Source organism: Tamandua tetradactyla, chromosome 5 (assembly GCF_023851605.1).
Source record: "Tamandua tetradactyla isolate mTamTet1 chromosome 5, mTamTet1.pri, whole genome shotgun sequence".
NCBI classification, from domain to species: domain Eukaryota; kingdom Metazoa; phylum Chordata; class Mammalia; order Pilosa; family Myrmecophagidae; genus Tamandua; species Tamandua tetradactyla.
This window is the reverse complement of record NC_135331.1, coordinates 176,505,262-176,526,782: the sequence shown is the minus strand read 5'-3', so window position 1 is coordinate 176,526,782 and position 21,521 is coordinate 176,505,262. Positions and strand designations below refer to the sequence as shown.

The window sequence follows — 21,521 nt, the reverse complement described above, 5'->3', positions numbered from 1 at the left end:
AATTGGTTTGGGCTTTCCAGGAAGGTTGTAATAAATGATCACAAAGTGGGTGGTTTAAAACAAAAAGATTTATTCCTGGTGCCTGCCCATGCCAAAAAAAAAGAAAAAAAAACAAAGACATTTATTCTCTCATCATTCTAGACACTAGTCCCATTTCCTAGAGCAACACACTTCTGAAACAATTTGATTTCCAAGCAGTATCTGACAGTTGTTGAATCACAGTAAACTGGCTCACCAAAATAAGTCACTAGGCATAGGAGATGCTGGGAGAGAGTAAGAAGATTTCAGCAAAAATACATGTTGTTCTAGTTTGCTAGCTGCCGGAATGCAATATACCAGGAATGGAATAGATTTTTAAAAGGGGAACTTAGTAAATTGCTAGTTTACACTTCTAAGTCTGAGAAAACATCCCAAGTAAAACAAGTCTATAGAAATGTCCAATCAAAGGCATCCAGAGAAAGATACCTTGGTTCAAGAAGGCCGATGAAGTTCAGGGTCTCTCTCTCAACTGAGAAGGCACATGGTGAACATAGTCAGGGCTTTTCTCTCAGCTGGAAGGGCACATGGTGAACATGGCATCATTTGTTAGCTTTCTCTCCTGGCTTCCAGTTTCATGAAGCTCCCTGGGAGGTGTTTTCCTTCTTCATCTCCAAGGTTGCTGGCTTGTGGATTCTCTGCTCCGTAGTGCTACAGCATTCTCTGCTCTCTGAATCTCTCATTCTCCAAAATGTTTCCTCCTTTATAGGACTCCAGTAAACCAATCAAGACCTACCCAAATGAGCAGAGACATATCACCCCTAATCCAGCTTAACAACCCCTCTTGATTGGGTTACATCTCCAGGGAGATGATTTAATTACAGATTCAAACATACAGTATTGAGTAGGGATTATTCTGTCTTTATGAAATGGGATTTTGATTAAAACATGCTTTTCTAGAGTCCACACATCCTTTCAAACCAGCACACATGTATATGTTAGAAAAACATTTCAAAACACATTCTGATAGTAGGCTCATAGCTCTGATCCTGAATTGAGGCATAGAACCTTCTTACTACATTTTCAGAGAAAGTCTTGATTCTCTGTCCTTCCAAGGAAGTTGGCCTCTGAGTCATAATTTGCTCAGGGATCTCCTTTTCTGTTTTCAAAAAAAAGGTAGCCTATTTCACTACAAATTCTAGATCCTCATTAGTCCGCTGTTTTTCAAGTAATTTGCTGCTGTAACCAACATTTCTGCGGTCCTGAAATGGATTAAGCTGTTCACACATGAATCCCATGAAAAAGAGATAATGTACATATCAGAGTAAAGGCCCACAGTTTGGCTTGATATGTGAATAAGGCTTCTTAGGGTAGCTACAGTTCAAACATACATGACTGTTTTTATTTGTAGTTTAAACAATTTGGGGTAAATATTCAAGTCAAAATATGAGAAAAATTTGTTTTACCACACATTTCACTCATCCCTGCTGACCTCCAGTGTCTGGGAGGCTACACTAACCACTCTATTTAGGACTGCCCACCTCCCCTCCCTGCACTCCTGATCACCAGTTCCCTGCTCTCTTTTTTTATTTTCCAGAATATTTATCTCCTTTTAATGTATTTTTTTTAAACAATCTAACATATTTATTCTTTAATGTCTGTGTTTCTAGTATATTTGCTGCAGGAGAACAGCGAATCTTGTTTCTTCAGTACTTAGAACAGTGCCTAGCATGTAGTAGACACTCAATAAATACGTGTTGGGTGATAGAATAAATGAGTAAATGACTATTTTCTAACTTAAATGAAGGGAAATATGAATAAGGTCAAACTCATGTATATATTTAATCTTCTAGTCAAGTTTCAGTTACTGATAACCTAGAGAAGATACAATTTTTATCTAAAAGCTCATTAGGCAACTATACTTTAAAAGTATGTGCTCAGTGAGTTCAAAAGGTTACTGGTTGTATTATGATATTTATACAATATGCCTGAAGTAAAATTGTAGAAATGGAGAATAGATTAGTGTTTACAAGGATTGGGCTGGTGGTTGCATGAAGCAATATGTGTGATAAAATTATACAGAACTATATGCATATGCTTACAGCAATGAGATCTTATAAAACTAGGTGAAATTGACTAAGTTCTACAGACTGTACCAATGTCAGTGTCTTGGTTTTGATTCTATACTATAGTTATAGAAGATGCTACCTCTGGGGAAGGTGCAAAAGTGTGCATGAGACCTCCCCTAACATTTTTTCTCCAACTTTGTGCAAATCTATAATTATTTCAACATAAAAACTTGAAAGTGGTAAAAGTGGTAAAGATAAAAAATGTCAAAATTCCTGAGGGTCTGTAAGGCTGCTATAGTCCTATAGAACAGAATAGCTCTAGAATCCTGTAGAATAAATTCATCAAGTTCCAATATCATTCTCATTGTTAAAATATGAAGCTTCCAGGAAAATGTCATTGGCCCTGCCCACATCAGTCTCTCTATCCCTCATTGATCATTTGTAACCAGGATGCCAGTAGAAAAATCAGATATGGTGGCCAGTGAGGGAAATCATTTTAATACAGGCAACCATCCCAATGCCCATCTCATATAAGGCCTTCGGAAACTGTGGAAGAAAATACTGGCTCAGATCTTTCATGTTGAAAAGGAATAATTATGACAGATTATCAATCCAGTAATTATTATTTGACAATATAAATTAAAATTTTAAATATACATAACCATTGACCCAGCAATTTCATTTCTACAAATTTATCATATATATATATATACACACACAACAAACATACATGTATATAATGCATAAGTATATAAATATGTATGAATTATATGCACCTTAAGAATTAAACATTCTGTGATAGGATCTTAGAGTACACTGTTTTTAAAAGTAAGAAACTGCAAACTAAGTCTCCATCTATAGCCATTAGGGTTAAATAAATTAAAAATTTATTAATATCAAATATGCTACTCTAGAAAAATAGATATATAGATACAGATATGCACATATAGACATAAAAAAAGGTGTTGAGTAATTATTGTTCAGTATAACAATGGTAAGTTTTAGGATAGTGCCTAGTATGATCTCATTTGTTTCCTCAAAATAAAATCATAAATAGGTATGTTTCCTCCAAGTTTAATAAAAAAGATAAGCTAAACATGGGATTATAGATAATAGAGCAAATTTCATAATTACACAATAATCAAGGTTTTACCATATTAGTTGAAAGTAATGTTGTATTCATTGTCTTCAATGATTACTCTATAATTTAGCTATTTGGCATCAAACTGGTGGCTTCTTTGTAAATTCTTCCACTTACCTTAAAATTAATGGAATAGACACAATCCAATTAAGAGTAATATATCAATAGAGAGTAATATTATCTTAGGCTACTGAGAAATGGAATTTCTTGCTCATTTCCATGCTGAGTTCCTTACCATCTGTCATGGTTAGGGACAGGTGTCAACTTGGCCAAGTTGTGGTACCTGTTCATCTGATTGGGCAAGCGCTGGCCTGTCTGTTGCAATGAGGACATTTCATAGGATTAGGTCATGATCACGTCAGCTACATCCACAGCTGATTCCATTTATAATCAGCCAAAGGGGAGTGTCTTCTGCAATTAGTGATGCTAAATCCAATCATGGGAAGCCTTTTAAGGAGGACTCAGAGGAGACAGGTTGCATTCCTGCTTTGGCTGGTGAGCCTCTCCTGTGGAGTTCATCCAGGCCATCCATTGGAGTCATCGGCTTCGCAGCCTGCCCTGTGGATTTTGGACTCTGTGTTCCTACGGTCACATGAGACACTTTCATAAATTTTATATTTTCAAGTGTTCCCTGTTGATTCTGTTTCTCTAGAGAACCCTAACTAATACATCTTGGTACCGGGAGTGGTTCTTAAGGAACAGAATCTTAAAAATAGGTTTTTATGAATGGTTTTCTACTCTGACTGGGCTCAGAGACACTAAGGACTCTGATTCCCGTAATCAGAATGACACTCCCAATCCATGGACTGAGTTGGCAAAGAAGATAGTCAAAATATCATCATTCGATTCTCCTAATGCTTCGCTTGTACGAAGCCAGACTCTGGGGGATAATGTTTTTGACACCTTTACAGAGTTTTGTAGAAATAAGAGTTATAGAGATGTTGGTTGGTTGTTGTTAGATACACTGTCTACATTAAAGGGTGAAAGGGATGGGCTTAAGGCTTCAAACAAGAAGCTTAAGTGCTGTCTGAAAGATGTAGAGGTTTCTATGAGTATCCTGAAGGAAAATTTTATTTCCTGTAGCCGTAGACTTGAGATCTCTGAAAATCAGACTCAGAATCTTATTGTTAGAGTAGCAACTTTACAACATAAACTGAAATCTCAGTCTTGCATGGTGTCTGCCATTAAAGTGAGGGCATTGATTGGAAAGGAGTGGGACCCTGAAAAATGGGATGGTGACATATGGATTGATAATGATGTTGGGGGTGAGGTTGAAACCCTAGACCATGCTGAGCCTTCTTTAGATAACCCTGTAATAGTCTGCCCTGAGGACATAGCCGCCCCACCTCCAGCCTGCCTTGAGGAATTGGCCACCCAACCTCCTCCTGAAGGGATTAGCCCTAGAGTTATTAATCCTGTTTCACCAGATGAAACTGCAAATGAAAGCCCTGAAGCAAATGGCTTGGAAGATATTTCTAATTCTTTTCATTACCCACCCCCACCACCCCTCATTTCTTCTAGACCTATAACGAGACTAAAGTCACAAACAGGCCCCTAAAGGTGAGGTACAAAGTATCACACATGAGGAGGTATGTTATACTCCAAAAGAACTGTGTGAGTTTTCCAATTTATATAGACAGAAATCAGGGGAATATGTGTGGCAATGGATTTTAAGAGTGTGGGATAATGCTGGGAGGAATATAAGGCTGGATCAGGCTGAATTTATTGATATGGGCCCACTAAGCAGAGATTCTGCATTCAATGTTATAGTTAAGCAGTTAGAAAAGGTGTTAACAGCTTGTTTGGGTGGTTGGTTGAAACATGGATCAAAAGGTGGCCAACATTACCTGAGGTTGAAATGCCAGAACTGCCCTGGTATAATGTAGATGAGGGGATCCAGAGGCTTAGAGAGATTGGGATGTTAGAGTGGATTTATCATGCAAAGCCTGCTCTTACACCCCAGGAATGTCCAGAGGATGCACCTTTTACCAGAACAGTGAGAAATAAATTTGTGAGACTAGCACCATCATCCCTCAAGAGCTCTGTGGTTGCACTTCTCTGTAGGTCAGATATTACTGTAGGAACTGCTGTCACTGAGCTGGAATCCTTAAACACAATGGGGATGACAGGATCCCGAGTTGGCAGAAGCCAGGTGGCAGCACTTAATCACCAAAGACAGGGTAGACGCGGCTATTATAATAGACAACAAACTCAAAGGAGGCATCAAAATTATATGACATGCAGAGATTTGTGGCATTGGCTAGTAAATCATGGGGTGCCTAGAAATACAATAGAAGGGCAGCCTACTAAATTCTTGTTGGAGCTGTATAAACAAAGGAGTTCTAGGTCAAGGGAACAGAAGTCTAACCTGAATTACAAAAACACAGAGTCACGGCCCCTTAACCAATTTCCAGACTTGAAACAGTTTACAGACCCTGAGCCCCTTGAATGAAGGGGAGGCCAGGTCCCTATGGGGAAGAAACCTGTTACACTGCCACAAATTTATACTGTTAACCTTCCTCTAAGTCTTCCCCAAGGAGACCGACGGCCTTTTACCAGGGTAACTGTGCATTGGGGAAAAGGAAATGATCAGATATTTCGGGGATTATTAGACACTGGTTCAGAAGTGACATTAATTCCAGGGGACCCAAAACGTCACTCTGGACCACCAGTCAGAGTGGGGGCTTATGGAGGCCAGGTGATCAATGGAGTTTTAGCTCAGGTCCATCTCACAGTGGGTCCAGTGGGCCCCCGGACCCATCCTGTAGTTATTTCCCCAGTTCCGGAATGTATAATTGGCATAGACATACTGAGCAACTGGCAGAATCCCCACGTTGGTTCTCTAACTCATGCAGTGAGGGCTATTATGGTGGGAAAGGCCAAGTGGAAGCCACTAGAGCTGCCCCTACCAAGCAAAATAGTAAATCAAAAGCAATACCGTATTTCTGGAGGGATTGCAGAGATTACTGCCACTCTTAAGGACTTGAAGGATGTAGGGGTGGTGATTCCCACCACATCCCCATTCAACTCTCCTATTTGGCCTGTGCAGAAAACAGATGGGTCTTGGAGAATGACAGTGGATTATCGTAAACTCAACCAGGTGGTAACTCCAATTGCAGCTGCTGTTCCAGATGTAGTATCATTGCTTGAGCAAATCAATACATCCCCTGGTACCTGGTATGCAGCTATTGATCTGGCAAATGCTTTTTTCTCAATAGCTATTAGTAAGGACCACCAGAAACAGTTTGCTTTCAGCTGGCAAGGTCAGCAATATACTTTCACTGTCCTACCTCAGGGGTATATCAACTCTCCAGCCCTATGTCATAATCTTGTTCGCAGAGACCTTGATCGTTTCTCCCTCCCACAAGACATCACACTGGTCCATTATATTGATGATATCATGTTGATTGGACCTAGTGAGCAAGAAGTAGCACCTACTCTAGATTTACTGGTAAGGCATTTGCGTGTCAGAGGATGGGAGATAAATCCAACAAAAATACAGGGGCCTTCCACCTCAGTAAAATTTCTAGGTGTCCAGTGGTGTGGGGCATGTCGAGATATCCCTTCTAAGGTGAAGGATAAATTGCTGCCTCTGGCCCCTCCCACAACCAAAAAAGAGGCACAACACCTAGTGGGTCTTTTTGGATTTTGGTGACAACATATTCCTCATTTGGGTGTGCTACTCCGGCCCATTTATCGAGTGACCAGAAAAGCTGCTAATTTTGAGTGGGGACCTGAACAAGAGGAGGCTCTGCAACAGGTCCAGGCTGCTGTGAAAGCTGCTCTGCCACTTGGGCCATATGATCCAGCAGATCCAATGGTGCTGGAAGTGTCAGTGGCAAATAGAGATGCTGTCTGGAGCCTTTGGCAGGCCCCTATAGGAGAATCACAACGCAGACCCTTAGGAGTTTGGAGCAAAGCCTTACCATCTGCTGCAGATAACTACTCTCCTTTTGAGAAACAGCTTTTGGCCTGCTACTGGGCCTTAGTAGAGACTGAACGCTTAACCATGGGCCACCAAGTTACCATGAGACCTGAGTTGCCTATCATGAGTTGGGTGTTGTCTGACCCACCAAGCCATAAAGTTGGGCGTGCACAGCAGCACTCTATTGTAAAGTGGAAATGGTATATACGAGATAGAGCCAGAGCAGGTCCTGAAGGCACAAGTAAGTTACATGAAGAAGTGGCACAGATGCCCATGGTTTCCACTCCTGCTGCCACATTACTTTCTCTTTCCCAGACCAGAGCTATGGCCTCTTGGGGAGTTCCTTACAGTGAATTGACTGAGGAAGAGAAAACTCGGGCCTGGTTTACAGATGGTTCAGCACGATATGCAGGTACCACCCGAAAGTGGACAGCTGCAGCATTACAACCCCTTTCTGGGGTGTCCTTGAAGGACAGTGGTGAGGGGAAATCCTCCCAGTGGGCAGAACTTCGAGCAGTGCACCTGGTTGTTCATTTTGCTTGGAAGGAAAACTGGCCAGAGGTGCGTTTGTATACTGACTCATGGGCTGTTGCTAATGGTTTGGCTGGATGGTCAGGGACTTGGAAAGACCATACTTGGAAAATTGGTGACAAAGAGGTCTGGGGAAGAAGTATGTGGATAGACCTTTCTGAGTGGGCTAAAAATATGAAGATATTTGTGTCCCATGTGAATGCACACCAGAGGGTGACTTCAGCAGAGGAAGATTTTAATAATCAAGTGGATAAGATGACCCGTTCTATGGATACCAGTCAGCCTCTTTCCCCAGCAACTCCTGTTATTGCCCAATGAGCTCATGAACAAAGTGGTCATGGTGGTAGGGATGGAGGTTATGCATGGGCTCAGCAACATGGACTTCCACTCACCAAGGCTGACCTGGCTACCGCCACTGCTGAGTGCCCAATCTTCCAGCAGCAGAGACCCACACTCAGCCCCCGATATGGCACCATTCCCCGAGGTGACCAGCCAGCTACATGGTGGCAGGTTGATTACATTGGACCACTCCCTTCATGGAAGGGGCAGCTATTTGTTCTAACTGGAATAGACACATACTCTGGATATGGGTTTGCTTTCCCTGCATGCAATGCTTCTGCCAAAACTACTATCCGTGGGCTTACAGAATGCCTTATCCATCGTCATGGTATTCCACATAGCATTGCTCAGATCAAGGAACACACTTCACAGCAAATGAAGTGCGGGAATGGGCACATGCTCATGGAATTCTCTGGTCTTACCATGTTCCCCATCATCCAGAAGCTGCTGGATTGATAGAACGGTGGAATGGCCTTTTGAAAACTCAATTACGGTGCCAACTAGGTGGCAAAAACTTGAAAGGCTGGGGTAATGTTCTCCAGGAAGCTGTGTATGCTCTGAATCAGCGTCCACTGTATGGTGCTGTTTCTCCCATAGCCAGGATCCATGGGTCCAGGAACCAAGGGGTGGAAATGGGTGTGGTGCCACTCACTATTACTCCTCGTGATCCACTAGGAAAATTTTTGCTTCCTGTCCCTGCTACCCTGAGTTCTGCTGGTCTACAGGTTTTAGTTCCAAAACGGGGTGTGCTTTCTCCAGGAGAAACAACAGTGATACCACTGAACTGGAAGTTAAGATTGCCACCTGGCCACTTTGGGCTACTTATGCCTCTGGATCAACACACCAAGAAGGGGATTACATTATTGTCTGGGGTAATTGACCCTGACTATCAGAAGGAAGTAGGACTGCAACTACATAATGGAGGTAAAGGAGAGTTTTCTTGGAATATAGGAGATCCCCTGGGGCGTCTATTAGTACTACCATGCCCTGTGATTAAAATCAATGGAAAACTGCAACAACACAATCCAGGCAGGACCACTAATGGCTCTGAGACTTCAGGAATGAAGGTTTGGGTCACCCCACCAGGCAAAGAACCACGGCCAGCTGAAGTGCTTGCTAAGGGGAAAGAGAACATGGAATGGGTAGTGGAAGAAGGTATTGATAAATATGAACTTCGACCACGTGATCAGTTACAGAAATGAGGACTGTAATGCTGTTTCATTTGTGTTATACTATTTAAGTTGTAAGATATCAAGTTTAAGAATGAATGTTGCCCAAGGATTTGCACGCTATTCTGGAGAGATTTAATGTGTTTCCAGGTATGCAGGACAGTTGAGTATTGTCAGGTAAAAGAAAAAATGTGTGCTTATTTGTTTTCATTTGGAAATTAAGTATGGTCTAGGGTGATATATATATATGTGCCAAGTTGACAAGGGGTGGACTGTCATGGTTAGGGACAGGTGTCAACTTGGCCAAGTTGTGGTACCTGTTCATCTGATTAGGCAAGCGCTGGCCTGTCTGTTGCAATGAGGACATTTCATAGGATTAGGTCATGATCACGTCAGCTACATCCACAGCTGATTCCATTTATAATCAGCCAAAGGGGAGTGTCTTCTGCAATTAGTGATGCTAAATCCAATCATGGGAAGCCTTTTAAGGAGGACTCAGAGGAGACAGGTTGCATTCCTGCTTTGGCTGGTGAGCCTCTCCTGTGGAGTTCATCCAGGTCATCCATTGGAGTCATCGGCTTCGCAGCCTGCCCTGTGGATTTTGGACTCTGCGTTCCTACGGTCACGTGAGACACTTTCATAAATTTTGTATTTGCAAGTGTTCCCTGTTGATTCTGTTTCTCTAGAGAACCCTAACTAATACACCATCTTATCAGAGTTTCTAAAATAGAACAGTGTTTCACAAATCTACATACTTCAAATCCAAAAACAAACATGAACTCAAAGTAAATCCTGGTATCCAGATAAAATCTGAACTTCATCTTTTCCATTTTTGTTTTATCATAATTCTCACATCTAATCTTTCATAATCAAGAGAAGTATTTTGAAGCAAGAAGTAATGTTAGTTTAATTTATTAAAAGGGTGGCCAAATTCTCACTATGATGGTAGTATAAACTTGCTCTGCCTTAAATTTACCTTCAGTAATCCCGAACTCAGAAGGCAGCAAACGAAGAGATCTGGTCCTGAAGCCTGGCTCTACAACTCAAGGCATTTATCACTGAATGTTGGATACTTTCTAAGTAAAATGTGACCCTAAATTAATCTCAGTCAGCCTAAAAGTGAACAATATTTTTGCACAGAATGCTACTGATCAAAGAATTCCAACTTTTAGATGGCTCTCCATTTTTCATTCTTTGACCTTAGGACCTGAAAAACTTTTCTGGGTTCTCTTATAACTAAACATTTTGCAAATGTTTATCAGTTTATTCGATGCAAGAAGTTATACCTTATATGATTTTTCTACCTTCTCCAACTAATTGGGACCTAATTAGTTTTTATTATACACTGGACATTTCTGAAATTTCATTACCTTCTAGAAACATTTGAAATGTTATTTCATTTTTACTTTCTCATATTTCAACCCTCATTTCCAACTCACCTTTAAGATTTAACTCCAAAATGTATCCCAAATCTTCCCATGTCTAACCCACTTCCATTATGATGTTGTTCAAACCTCTTTCATTGTTCACCTAGAATATTATAATAGTTTCCTAACTTACATCCCAACTTCCAATCTCTTCCTTTATAGTGGGCCACAAAAAAAGCTGCATTATCTTTTAAAATATAACTCTAACCACATATTTCTTTACTTAAAGTTCTCCAATGGTTTTTTATTGTATACAGAATAAAAATCAATTTCCTATAGAAAGCATGTATTCGTACTGTAAATCGTAGCATAAAAGGCCTTACCCAACATTCCCCTGTCTACCTCTCCAACTTACTCCAGCAATTTTCCCACTGGCTCACTACAGTCGAGTTACACTGGTACTTACTTCTCTTCAAATACCTTCAGCTATCATCCATATTGCTTTCCAGTAGCGATTCTTTCTGCATGGCATTGTATTCTCCTAGATATATGCATGGTTCTTTCCTTCTAGCATAACTCAGGACTCAATTCAAATAACTATGTGAAACATAAGACTCTGTTACACTTTTTGCCAGGTAGGCTTTTAATAGTTCATTCATTTTCTTTTAATGTATATAAGGCCATTTCGGTGTTCCAGATTTTCTTGAATCAGTTTTGTAATTTGCTTTTTCTTGGAATTAAAGAATTTTACCCAAGCTTCAAAATTTAACAATAAGTTGCTAATAAAATGTTATATTCTTCTCTATACTCTATCTATAGTTAAGTCTATATTTTCATTCATACTTTTGTTTATTTGTGCTTTTTTTTCCCTTTGCCTTCCTTGATCTTGCCAGAGTGGTTTTATTGATTTATTTAGAATTTTCAGAATATGGACTTTTGATTTTGTAAGTTTATTTTCAATGTTTGGTTCTTATGTTGTTAATTGCTTCCCTTTACTATTTAATTTTTCTAAATTCTAATTTTTAAATTGGATGCTTACATCATTTGTTTAGACCTTTTTCTTTTTTAAATTTATTTATTAATTAGAAAAATTAGGAACAAACAAAAACATTAACATATAATTCCGTTGTACATATATATTCAGTAATTCTCAATATCATCACATAGTTGCATACTCATCATTTCCTAGAACACATGCATCAATTCAGAAAAAGAAGTAGAAAGACAACAGAAGAAATAAAGCAATAACAGAAAAAAAAGATTATACATACCATACCCCTACCCCTCACTTTCATTTATCACTAGCATTTCAAACTAAATTTATTTTAGCATTTGCTCCCCCATTCCTTAATTTTTTTCATTTTTCATTTTTGTGTTGTTTTAATTTATTTATTAATTAAAAAATTTAAAAACCAAATAAAACATTAACATATATAATCAGTAATTCACAATATCATCATTTAGTTGCATATTCATCATTTCTTAGAACATTTACATTAATTCAGAAAAAGAAATAAAAAGACAATAGAAAAAGAAGTAAAACGAACACAGGAAAGAAAAAAAAAAAGATTATACCTACCATACCCCTTACCCCTCGCTTTCATTGATCACTAGCATTTCAAACTAAATTTATTTAGCATTTGTTCCCCCTATTATTTATTTTTATTCCATATGTTCTACTCCTTTGTTGACAAGGTAGATAAAAGGAGCATCGAACACAAGTTTTCACAATCACAGAGTCACATTGTGACAGCTATATCATTATTCAGACATCCTCTAAAAACATGGCTATTGGAACACAGCTCTACATTTTCAGGCAGTTCCCTCCAGCCTCTCCATTACATCTTGAATAACAAGATGATATCTACTTAATGCATAAGAATGACCTCCAGGGCAACCTCTTGATTCTGTTTGGAATCTCTCAGCCATTGACACTTTGTCTCATTTCACTCTTCCCCCTTTTGGTAGAGAAGGTTTTCACAATCCCTTGATGCTAAATCTCAGCTCATTCTAGGGTTTTTCTCAATCCCTTGATGCTGAGTCTCAGCTCATTCTAGGATTTCTGTCCCATGTTGCCAGGAATGTCCACACCCCTGGGAGTCATGTCCCACATACACAGGGGGAGGGTGGTGAGATTGCTTGTTGTATTGGCTGGAGAGAGAGGGCACATCTGAGCAAAATAAGAGGCTCTCTTGGGGGTGATTCTTAGGCCTAAATTTTAAGTAGACTTGACCTATCTTTTGTGGGGTTAAGTTTCATATGAACAAACCCCAAGACCGGGGGCTCAGCCTATAGCTTTGGTTGTCCACACTGCTTGTGAGAATATCAAGAATTCAACTTGGGGAAGTTGCATTTCTCCCCATTCTCACCATTCTCCGAAAGGGGCTTTGAAAATACATTGCCACTCACTGAACAAACCACTCTGGGATTCATCAGGGCATCGTTCTAGACAAACCAACAAAATTTCATGTCCTACCTGAGATTCCAAGTACTTATGGTGTTGAATCAAACTGTCTACATAAGTTATATTAGGAAATGCACTAGTCAATATATAAATTTTGTAACAAATAAACATTTTTTGCTTTAGTCTCACATATAAGGTGACATTTTAAATTATTAATTGCCATCTATTTTCAGCACCCTGCAATAATGACATTCCTTTGTTCTTCCTCATGCAAAAACATTTTTAAAATTCATACATTTAGTCACTATTATTATACACTCTAGGCATTCCTAGATTATACCATCTCAATCTTTAACATCTATCTTTCTTTCTGATTTCATTTATGTCCCCAGCCCTCATCCCTCTATGATTCTCACATGCAGCTTCATTCAGTGTTTAACATAATTGTATTATTTTTATAATACAATTAATACATTTATTAATTTTGTAAATAATATATTTGTATTATTTTACATAATTGTATTAGGTAGCATTGTGCTATCCATTTCTGAGTTTTTGTATTCAGTCCTGTTGCACAGTCTGTATCTCTTCAGCTCCAATTACCCAATGTCTTACCCTATTTCTATCTCCTGATGGTCTCTGTTACCAACGAAATATTCCAGGCTTATTCACAAATGTCAGTTCATATCAGTGAGACCATACAGTATTTGTCCTTTTGTTTTTGGCTAGTCTCACTCAGCATAATGTTCTCAAGGTCCATCCATGTTGTTACACACTTCATAAGCTTATTCTGTCTTAAAGCTGTATAATATTCTATCGTATGTATATACCACAGTTTGTTTAGCCAACTGTCTGTTGATGGACATATTGGCTGTTTTCATTTCTTTGCAATTGTAAATAATGCTGCTATAAACATTGGTGTGCAAATGTCCATTTGTGTCTTTGCCCTTAAGTCCTCTGAGTAGATACCTAGCAATGGGATTGCTGGGTCATATGGCAATTCTATACTCAGCTTTTTCAGGAACCGCCAAACTGCCTTCCACAGCGGTTGCACCATTTGACATTCCCACCAACAGTGGCTAAGTGGGCCTCTTTCTCCACATCCTCTCCATCACTTGTCATTTTCTGTTTTGTTGATAATGGCCATTCTGGTGGGTGTGAGATGATATCTCGTGGTTTTGATTTGCATTTCTCTAATGGCCAGGGACGTTGAGCATCTCTTCATGTGCTTTTTGACCATTTTTATTTCCTCTTCTGAGAAGTGTCTGTTCAAGTCTTTTTCCCATTTTGTAATTGGATTGACTGTCTTTTTGTTGTTGAGCTGAACAATTCTTTATAAATTCTGGATACTAGACCTTTATCTGATCTGTCATTTCCAAATATTGTCTCCCATTGTGTAGGCTCTTTTTACTTTCTTGATGAAGTTCTTTGATACACAAAAATGTTTAATTTTGAGGAGTTCCCATTTCTTTCTTTCTTGCTTCAGTGCTCTTGCTTTGGGTGTAAGGTCTATAAAACCGTCTCCAAGTATAAGATTTATAAGATATTTCCCTCCAACTGTTTTACGTTCTTAGACCTAATGTTTTAGATCTTTGATCCACTTTGAGTTAGCTTTTGTTTAGGGTGTGAGATATGGGTCCTCTTTCATTCTTTTGCATATGGATATCCAGTTCTCTAAGCACCATTTATTGAAGAGACTGTTCTGTCCCAGGTGAGTTGGCTTGACTGCCTTATCAAAGATCAAATGTCCATAGATGAGAGGGTCTAAATCATAACACTCTATTCGATTCCATTGGTCGATATATCTATCTTTATGCCAGTACCATGCTGTTTTGACCACTGTGAGTTCATAATATGCCTTAAAGTCAGGCAGCGTGAGACCTCCGGCTTTGTTTTTTCCCTCAAGTTACTTTTAGCAATTCGGGGCACCCTGCCCTTCCAGATAAATTTGCCTATTGGTTTTTCTATTTCTGAAAAGTAAGTTGTTGGGATTTTGATTGGTATTGCGTTGAATCTGTAAATCAATTTAGGTAGAATTGACATCTTAACTATATTTAGTCTTCCAATCCATGAACACAGTATGCCCTTCCATCTATTAGGTCTTCTGTGATTTCTTTTAATAGTTTCTTGTAGTTTTCTTTGTATAGGTCTTTTGTCTCCTTAGTTAAATTTATTCCTAAGTATTTTATTCTTTTAGTTGCAATTGTAAATGGAATTCATTTCTTAATTTCCCCCTCAGCTTATTCATTGCTAGTGTATAGAAACACCACAGATTCTTGAATGTTGATCTTATAACCTGCCACTTTGCTGTACTTGTTTATTAGCTCTAGTAGTTTTGCTGTGGATTTTTCAGGGTTTTCAACATATGGTATCATATCATCTGCAAACAGTGAGAGGTTTACTTCTTCCTTTCCAATTTTGATGCCTTGTATTTCTTTTTCTTGTCTAATTGCTGTGGCTAGAACTTCCAACACAATGTTGAATAATAGTGGTGATAATGGACATCCTTGTCTTTTCCCTGATCTTAAGGGGAAAGATTTCAGTTTTCCCCAGTGAGGATGATCTTAGCTGTGGGTTTTTCATATATTCCCTTTATCATTTTAAGGAAGTTCCCTTGTATTCTTATCCTTTGAAGTGTTTTCAACAGGAAAGGATATTGAATTTTGTCAAATGCCTTCTCTGCATCAATTGAGATGATCATGTAATTTTTCTGCTTTGATTTGTTGATATGTTGTATTACATTAATTGATTTTCATATGTTGAACCATCCTTGCATACCTGGGATGAATCCTACTTGGTCATGATGTATAATTCTTTTAATGTGTTGCTGGATTTAATTTGCTAGAATTTTATTGAGGATTTTTGCATCTATATTCATTAGAGAGGTTGGTCTGTAGTTTTCTTTTTTTAATATCTTTATCTGGTTTTGGTATGAGGGTCATGTTGGCTTCATAGAATGAATTAGGTAGCTTTCCCTCCACTTCAATTTTTTTGAAGAGTTTGAGCAGGATTGGTACTAATTCTTTCTGGAATGTTTGGTAGAATTCACATGTGAAGCCATCTGGTCCTGGACTTTTCCTTTCGGGAAGCTTCTTAATGACTGATTCAATTTCTTTACTTGTGATTGGTTTGTTGAGGTCGTCTATTTCTTCTTGAGTCAAAGTTGGTTGTTCATGTCTTTCTAGGAACTTGTCCATTTCATCTACATTGTTATATTTATTAGCATAAAGTTGATCATAGTATCCTGTTATTACTTCCTTTATTTCTGTGGGGTCAGTGGTTATATCTCCTCTTCCATTTCTGATATTATTTATTTGCATCCTCTCTTCTTCTTTTTGTCAATCTTGCTATGGGTCTATCAATCTTATTGATTTTCTCATAGAACCAGCTTCTGGTTTTATTATTTTCTCAATTGTTTTCATGTTCTCAATTTCATGTATTTCTGCTCTAATCTCTGTTATTTCTTTCCTTTTGCTTGCTTTGGGGTTAGTTTGCTGTCCTTTCTCTAGTTCTTCTGAGTAGACAGTTAATTTCTGAATTTTTGCCCTTTCTTCTTTTTTAATATATGCATTTAGGGCAAGAAATTTCCCTCTTAGCACTGCCTTTTCTGCATCCCATTTTTTGATACATTGTGTTTGCCTCGAGATATTTACTAATTTCTCTTGTAATTTCTTCCTTGACCCACTGGTTGTTTAATGGTGTGCTGTTGAGCTTCCACATATGTGTGAATTTTCTGACCCTCTGCCTATTACTGATTTCCAATTTCATTCCTTTATGATCTGAGAAAGTGTTGTGTATGATTTCAATCATTTAAAATTTATTAAGACTTGCTTTGGGACCCAGCATATGGTCAATCTTTGAGAATGATCCATGAGCACTTGAGAAAAAGGTGATCCTGCTGCTGTGGGGTGTAATGTCCTATAAATGTCTGTTAAGTGTAGCTCACTTACTGTAATATAGAGAATACAAATTCTCTATCTCTTTATTGATCCTCTGTCTAGATATTCTGTCCATTGATGAGAGTGGGGAATTGAAGTCTCCAACTATTATGGTAGATGTGTCTATTTCTTTTCAGTGTTTGGCACATGTATTTTGGAGCATTCTGGTTTGGTGCCCAATATTTATGATTGTTATATCTTCTTGTTGAATTGTTCCTTTTATTAGTAGATAGTATCCTTCTTTGTCTCTTTTAACTGTTTTACATTTGAAGTCTAATTTGTTGGATATTAGTATAGCTACTCCTGTTCTTTTCTGATTGTTATTTGCATGAATCATCTTTTCCCAACCTTTCACTTTCAACCTATGTTTATCTTTGGGTCTAAGATGTGTTTCCTGTAAACAGCACATAGATGGGTCCTGTTTTTTAATCCATTCTGCCAGTCTATGTCTTTTGATTGGGGAGTTCAATCCATTAACATTAAGTGTTATTATGGATAGTGCTTTCTTCTACCATTTTGCCTTTTGGATTTTATACATCATATCTAATTTTCCTTCTTTTTACACTGTTCTCCACACCTCTTTCTTTTGTGTTTTTGTATCTGTCTCTAGTGCTTCCTTTAGTATTTCTTGCAGAGTTGGTCTCTTGGTCACAAATTTTCTCAGTGTTTTTTTGTTTGAAAATGTTTTAATTTCTCCTCATTTTTTAAGGACAATTTTGCTGGATATAGAATTCTTGGTTGGCAGTTTTTCCCTTTTAGTAATTTAAATATATCATCCCACTGTCTTCTTGCCTCCATGGTTTCTGCTGAGAAATCTACGCATAGTCTTATTGCGCTTCCCTTGTATGTGATGGATTGCTTTTCTTTTGCTGCTTTCAAGATCCTCTCTTTCTTTTTGACCTCTGACATTCTCATTAGTAAGTGTCTTTGAGGATGTCTATTTGGATCTGTTTTCTTTGGGATATGCTGTACTTCTTGGATCTATAATTTTAAATCTTTCATAAGATTTGGGAAATTTTCAATGATAATTTCCTCCATTATTTTTTCTCCTCCTTTTCCCTTCTCTTCTCCTTTGGGATACCCACAACACATATATTTGTGCACTTCATATTATCATTCAATTCCCTGAGTCCCTGCTCATATTTTTCCATTTTTTTCCTTATAGTTTCTGTTTCTTGTCGAATTTCAGATGTTCCATCCTCCAGTTCAGAAATCCTGTCCTCTGCCTCTCGAAATCTACCATTGTAGGTTTCCATTGTTTCTTCCATCTCTTCTACTGTGTCTTTCATTCTCATAATTTCTGTTAATTTTTTCTTTCAGACTTTCCATTTCTTCTTTTTGTTCATTCCTTGCACTCTTCATATCCTCCCTCAATTCATTGATTTGGTTTTTGATGAGGGTTTCCATGTCTGTTCATATATTCTGAATTAATTGTTTCAGCTCCTGTATCTCCTTTGAATTGTTGGTTTGTTCCTTTGACTGGGCCATATCTTCAATTTTCCTAGTGTGATTTTTTATTTTTTGCTGGCATCTAGACATTTAATTACCTTAATTAGTTTATTCTGGAGATTGCTTTCACTTCTCATACCTAGGGTTTTCTTGCTGGATAAGTTTGTTATCTATCTGTTCTTTGACATTCAGTTCAGCTTTTTCAGGACCTCTAGCTTAGGATTTGCTTAACAGAGGAGAATTTTTCTGTTCTTTTTTTCTTTTTTCTTGCCCTGCTTGTATGTTGCCCCCCCCACACACACACCCTTAGGAGGGTCTACGTAGGTATTATAGACCCCAGCCGGGTTTTCCTGAACTGTCATCCTATCAGGGAGAAGCAGTCACCTGTGTCAGTTTTCCCTGAGGGTGAGACCCAGCAGGTTAAAAGAATTTCCTGTGAAGTCTCTGGGTTCTGTTTTTCTTATCCTGCCCAGTACGTGGTGCTTGTCTGCCTGTGGTTCCCACCAGCATAAGATGATGTGGCACCTTTAACTTTGGAAGATTCTCCCTGCTGGGGGCATGGTGGAGACAGAGGAGAGTTTGTAGGCTGGTTTTAATGGCTTCAAATTACCAAGCCATGGGGTCTGAATTCCTTGAGGGAGGGATTCCACCTGAGTTGGCACGGGCTGGAAACAAACCCTGAAAGGATTTGTTTCTGTCTGTGCCTGGGGCAGTTACAGCCTGAGAAGTCCTGCTGCTTAATCCAGAGGCAGTCAAGCCTTTGTAGAAACACAGTCACAAAAACCTCTGTTTCCTTTCTTTTTTTCTTTTTCTGTTAGCCCAATGAGCAACCTCCACTTTGACCAGGTTCACCTGAGCTTGGAGCCTATTTTTAGTAGTCAGAATTTGTTAATTAATGCCACAACTGGTGTTTGGTTGGACTCAGCCCCTACTGCTGTTAAAGTCTCTTTCTTTTCCCCATTTGGAAGCAGCCTGTGGGGGAGGGGTGCTGGCTGCCGTGGCTTGGGGAACTCACAGTTTTGGGGAGGCTTGCAACCGCTCCAGCTGGTCCAAACTGGGGTATGCTGTGTGTCTACTCACTGATGTGGCCCCAGGAGCTGTTCTGTACTGTTTCTGGTTATTTAGCAGTTTATCTGGAGGACGAACTAAAATGCACATATTGCTAAACCGCCATCTTGGCCATACCTTCTCTGGCTGAAATTTTAAGGGGAGACATTTTACATGCCTGTATTCCTTGGTAGAATAGCTTGGAGACTGTAGTAATAGGGTGGGAAATCAGAGAGGAACTCTTTATCTTTCAGGAAGAGCTTATGATTTTGTGGGATATGCTCATATTATGGGCAGTTACAGGATGGTTTTATATGCTAAAATATCATCCTAAATGAGGAACTTGAGAGACAGAGAAAAGAGTTATAAGCTATCTTTTAAGCAGTAATGGGTTTCAGAGGAAGCTCACCTCTGTTTTGTCTTTCCTTAATATATCATTATGGATTTTACCTTCCGTTCCTATTCATCTCAACTGAATTTGCTACTCAAATGATTAATAAAGGTATTAATTTTTATTCATGAATTGGGATCTATTTTAAATCTGCTATGTTATTTTGCATGGCTTTTAGCTCTATCCAAAATGTTTTTGGTGGTTTGCATTGCACATAATAGCATTGTTGTTTTGATATTATTTGTGTGAATTTTTAGGTCTGTTGCTTCTTTTATTCTGTTTTTACTGTCTTTATTTCTATTGTGTTTTGGCATATTGTCTCATCTCTTTATCTTGACTATCTTGATTATGTGCCTGCCATTCTACATAAGAGTTATTTGTAAATATAATTTGATAACTATGGTCCTATTTTTCTTCACACTATTATTCTCTCACACCCAATGTTCTTCAATTGACTATCTCCTATGAGAATGAAAACAAAGATACTCAGCATATGCTGCAAGGCCCTTTATCATCCATTCCCAAGCTGGATCTTCAGCTCCATTACTTATGAATCCAGTTTTCCTTGAAATGGAAGGCATTTCAAGCTTCTGTAATTTAGAACTCACTTTTGCACTTAGAAATGCATTCTCATGCTCTCCAGGGACATTTCCTTCATTTGAAAGTTGTTCTAACCACTGCAAGATAAAATTAATCTCTCTTTCCTATAAACTGTCAGTGTATATTGTGTTTCTTCATCTGATTTTTTCCCATGTATTGTAATTATTTTCTTTACCCTTTTTGCGATTAAATTGTAAACTCTTAACCAACACAGATAATAATTTATTGCTCACTTTAACTTCCCCATCACCTAGCCAGTCTCTGAAATATGGATGTTATGCCAAATATGTTGATTGAAGGAAGGAATGAATGTAACTGAGCTGATCTTATAAAAGTAAACAATAGGAAGCTTTAACTAAGCTAACAACTGAAGCACCCATTTTCCAAGAAGGACTAAGAAGTAACGCATCCTTATCAAATTCTAGACTTAGAATAAATCCAAGCACCATTGGTTTTTCTAAACATGATAAAGGTATTAGGCTTTAACTCATACATTCTTTTCATTCTTTTTTTTTTTTTCACAGGGCAGGCACCGGGAATCGAACCCGGGTCCTCTGGCATGGCAGGCAAGCATTCTTGCCTGCTGAGCCACCGTGGCCTGCCCAACTCATACATTCTTGACAAATGGAATACACTTCTATCTCCACAATTCCTTTTAGGATCTCAGAAATTCCGGTTTAAAACTCTGTAGTTTTCTTGAGAAAGAACTGAATGTAGAGGACTTGGTTGCAGTTGTCAGACAGGCTACCTTTCAGAACATGAAAGATGACCCACAAGCAAACTATAATACTATTCTAAAACATAATGCTGGGACAAGAAAGAATGGTGGATATTTCCTGTGCAAAGGTGAGGCTTAGTGATTTATAGCAGCAAAAATTTAGGGGGATTAACAGGTGTACCCAACTATTCTCCCCACATGATACTGCCATTTGAGCCCTAGAGAGAATCTAGCATCTAACTGAAAATGAGTCTGCAGAGTATCTTTTTCAGTTCAGAGCTTGACAGTTGAGCCAGTCTAATAAATATTAAATTCGTTCCTTCTTGGCAATGTCATCCTTTTACATTTTTCAGTAAAGCTTTGTCTGAAGGTAATGGAGATATATGACTAGGAGCATTCCAATTATTATTTTCCTTTATTCCTCCTAGAACATTCTAAGAGGTAAACTTTATACTCA

The 21,521-nt window shown here is 38.5% G+C and overlaps 1 long non-coding RNA gene across 1 annotated transcript in view; it reads right to left on the bottom strand.

Moving 5' to 3' along the window:
- Positions 1–677: 677 nt before the first annotated feature.
- Positions 678–21,521, bottom strand: part of LOC143682895 (uncharacterized) — a 105,901-nt gene continuing 85,057 nt past the window's right edge. The window contains exon 3 of the long non-coding RNA XR_013175349.1: positions 678–768. This is a non-coding gene — a long non-coding RNA (uncharacterized LOC143682895). The remainder of the gene's footprint in view (positions 769–21,521) is intronic.